Below are 4,341 nucleotides of genomic sequence, written 5' to 3'. Positions count from 1 at the left end.
CTAACAGAGACTGTCTAAACCTGTCTAAACCTGTCTGACAAATTGGCCCAGGCAAAGATGTCTCAATCATATTTAAGACTGACGACTTTGAAGATATTCTAATTTTAGCAACAATTTTTTTTTTTTTTTGAGATGGAGTCTCGTTCTGTCTCCCAGGCTGGAGTGCAGTGGTGCGATCTTGGCTCACTGTAAGCTCCGCCTCCTGGGTTCAAGCGATTCTCCTGCCTCAGCCTCCCGAGTTGCTGGGACTACAGGCACATGCCACCACACCTGGCTAATTTTGTATTTTTAATAGAGATGGGGTTTCACCATGTTGGCCAGGATGGTCTCGATCTCTTGACCTCGTGATTTGCCCACCTCGGCCTCCCAAAGTGCTGGGATGACAGGCGTGAGCCACTGCGCCTGGCAGCAACAATTTAAAAACTAGGTTTATTTACCAAAGATTACTAAAGTCACATGAACTAGAAAAGCATTTGGGTTTAGTTATGTAATTCATGAGCACTTATTTATTTATAAGTCAATTTGGTACCACGTATATAATACACAAACAGGCATGTACACATATACGCATAAAAATACAGACACAAATCAAGATTTTATAGCTTTGGTTTTAAAATTTTAGCCATGAATCGGGTAAAAATCACTAGTTTAAAAGGACAGTTAGATTAAATTGTGCCTCTGTAAATGGAACAAGTTAAAATTTGTCTGTCTCACATGGCCGAAGCTCTTACCAAGGTTTAGAGAAAACAAGGTAACAAATTTACATCTTGAAGCACAGAGAAGAAAAAAATTATTTTTATTTACTTATTTTTTTCGAGACGGAGTCTTGCTCTGTCCCCCAGGTTGGAGTGCAGTGGCACAATCTTGACTCACTGCACCTCTGCCTCCTTGGTTCAAACAATGTCACAGGGAGAAAATTCAAGCTTTGATTTACTATGTTAAAGGAAGATTTAAAATGGATGCCAAGGTAACCAAAAGTCATAGGAATTTACAGGATTTTATAAGAACAACAATGCTATTTAAATATGTGGCTATTAATTTATTCTCCATTTTTGAACAAGACCACTGGGCTCAGGACAGAGCTCATTAATGAACATGGCCAAAAAAGCATTTGCAGTTTGGAGGACCGAATACTTAAACGTGAAAAACAGGTACAGCTGGAAGGCAGAGCATCTAGATCTCTTAAAATCAAGGATCCCACATTTACACTGAATGCTGGGTTCCCCCTAAAAAGAGAAATGTATGAGACAAAGCCATGCCATGTTCCACAGCGTGCCTCACTATGAAGACATTCCCTTGAGGCCATGGGAGGCCCACAGCAATCAGCCCAAGGAGTCTCAGGCCTTGATGCCAAGTGCTTCCATAGCCTCCAAGTGTTTAGATGGTGCCTTTCGTATCTAAACATGCAGAGACACAAGCAGCCACTGCAGGAACAACCATTCACAACAACTGCTATCAGCCACCTCCAAAATGGGAGGCAGCCCTTGCCAGTGACCTGCCGGCCATCACACACACTAAGGTCAAGCACTGCCTCACAGCGCAGCGTAATCCCTGGTACCCCCAAAGCCAGAGATCCAGTAACACAGTGCCAAAGACAGCAGAGTTCAGACCCGAGAGGAAGCTACCCGTGACTCTTCAGGCCCTCCAAGGAAGACAAAAAGGGGGTGCGTGGCGCTTTCTTTGTGTTCCTCAAGGGGTCTCAAAGTCATTAGAAGTCCCTTGTAGATCCCTTCATTAGGTACCAAAGATCCCTTCATTGGGCACCAAAGATGGGACGAAGGATTATGGAGGGTAGAAGTAAATAGGACTAAATCTTTAGGGGAGCCTTAAAATTAGAACCTTAAAATTTTGACAAAAATTTTAAGGTTCTAAAAGGCCAAATACAAGTTTACACTTTTCTCATCAAAGTTATACCAACAAGAAAGGAACCTAACCGAAGGACCACACATACAATTTAAAGGAGTTTCAGTCAACAGAAAAAAAATTCCCAGAAACAGCGTCCAAGAGCAGAAAAGCCTGTAGATACATGGCTTGAAGATCAGCTCATCTGTTTTTAATTAAGCCAACTTCTGACCACAGAGCTCTTTTTAAAAATCCTTTCAAATATCTTATTATCAGATTTTAGCTGAGACAAACAGCTGATAGCCATGGCGTTGAGCCTTCTTTTTTAAACCAAAGGTACCTCCCAAGTGACTCACCAAAACCAATAAGCCTTAACCAAAGTTATGGCTTTAACCAAGGACACACAAGGCATCTCCAAAGAGGTGCAAAGCAGTCCTTGCAACATCCACAGCCACCCCAAAGACAGCTCAAAGAAAGGCAATCAAAAGCTGCCCGTGGAGGGGAAGGATCAGTAACAAATGAGTTCCCCAGAAAGTCAAAAGTCAGGGCCGGAGGGATGCGGTGGCTCATGCCGGTAATCCCAGCACTCCGGGAGCCCAAGGCGGGCAGATCATGAGGTCAGGAGCTCGAGACCAGCCTGGCCAACATGGTGAAACCCCATCTCTAATAAAAATACAAAAAAAAAAAAATCAGCCGGGCATGGTGGCATGTGCCTATAATCCCAGGTACTCCGGAGGCTGAGGCAGGAGAATTGCTCAAACCCAGGAGGCAGCGGTTGCAGTGAGCCAAGATCACACCACTGCACTCCAGCCTGGGCGACAGAGCAAGACTCCGTCTCAAAAAAAAAAAAAAAAAAGTCAAAAATCACACCAATATCAAACCAAAAGGAACTGGTTCCTCTACTGGGAATTGAACCCAGGCCATGGCAGTGAAAGTACAGAATTTTAAGTAGTTTCCCAGGTGCAGCAGCCTTCACTGTGAACCCCGCAGGGGTCCAAAGCAATGGTCTGGGCGCACAAAGGGTTTTAACTTGTTGTAGGCCCGATTTTTGCTCTTTAATTTTGTGAAGAGGATTTCTAAGGGTAGCCACAACACTATTACATGTCTTTCCTTTAATCTTCCCACAAATACAAATAAGGCAATTGTTTAGAATGAGAGACCTCTAAAATACATATTTTTTTAATTTAGGGATCTTTCTAATTTAAAGGATTCGTCTTTTGGCTATTGACAATCAGAATTTCCAATGATGTATTTATTCCAATAGCAACTCAATCCAATAAGCCCCTTCATAGAAAGCCCAAAAGGTTATTTTCCAGGTTTAGAGAGGGCATAGAAGAGGAGGCTCCAATGTTGCCCCCAAAATTCACTCCCAGGAATAGGCAAAGATAGCAAAAGACTCTTGTTGCCAGAGACAGTTAAGGATGGTGTTCGTACATACAGTGCCTCCGGTAACACACAAATTTGTCGGGGGCTGCCAGTCACAGACCCATTAACCTGTGACACAGGGTAGGCCCTGTTGGGATTGGGCTTTCTGAGGACTGACCAGGCAACAAGGATTGGGACAACAAAAGCCCCTTATGGGTGGGCTTGAGGAGAGCAAAAACCACCTGGTGACCATTGAACAGGCCCCAGAGACAAAAGCTCCTTATCTGAGGAATTTAGAAGGGAGCAAAGACCACCTGGCGGCCATCAAACTTCAAACAGGCCCCTCCGAGGCAAAACTCCTTATCTGGGGAAAATTAGATGTAACTAAACTTCCCTATTACCTAAAGCAGGCACCTGGTTCCAGATTTCTTCCCCCAAAAATTTGTAAGTAACTAGAATTTCTATACATCTCCAGAATGCCATGCCAAAACTCACTGTACAACCCTTGCTGACATGAAGGCACCAAAATTACTATAAATGTAATCATTTATCATGACTTACATGGCTAACATGGTCCAAATTATTGTTAAGCCCCCACTTTAAGGCCTATAAATGCCCTTAAGGAGAAACTCACCAGGCGTACTCAGTCCTCTTGCCGAGGCACCCCACTGCACTCTTCTGCAGCATTCTAATAAACTGTCTTTCTTTTTTTTTTTTTTTGAGATGGAGTTTCACTCTTGTTGCCCAGGCTGGAGTACAATGGTATGATCTCAGCTCACCGCAACCTCCATCTCCCAGGTTCAAGTGATTCTCCTGCCTCAGCCTCCCAAGTAGCTGGGATTACAGGCTCCTACCACCATGTCCAGCTAATTTTTTGTATTTTTAGTAGAGACAGGGTTTCATCATCTTGGCCAGGCTGGTCTTGAACTCCTGACCTCAGGTGATCCACCTGCCTCCGCATCCAAAGTGCTGGGATTACAGGTGTGAGCCACCGCACCCGGCAAACTTTCTTTTTTCTTTTTTTGAGACAGTCTTGCTCTGTCTCAGCTCACTGCAACCTCCACCTCTCGGGTTCAAACAATTATCCTGCCTCAGCCTTCCAAGTAGCTGGGATTACTTACAGGCACGCACCAC

Source organism: Rhinopithecus bieti, unplaced genomic scaffold (assembly GCF_001698545.2).
Source record: "Rhinopithecus bieti isolate Rb0 unplaced genomic scaffold, ASM169854v2 scaffold_28822, whole genome shotgun sequence".
Lineage (NCBI taxonomy): Eukaryota > Metazoa > Chordata > Mammalia > Primates > Cercopithecidae > Rhinopithecus > Rhinopithecus bieti.
The sequence above is the reverse complement of the archived record's forward strand: the minus strand, read 5'-3'. Positions refer to the sequence as shown.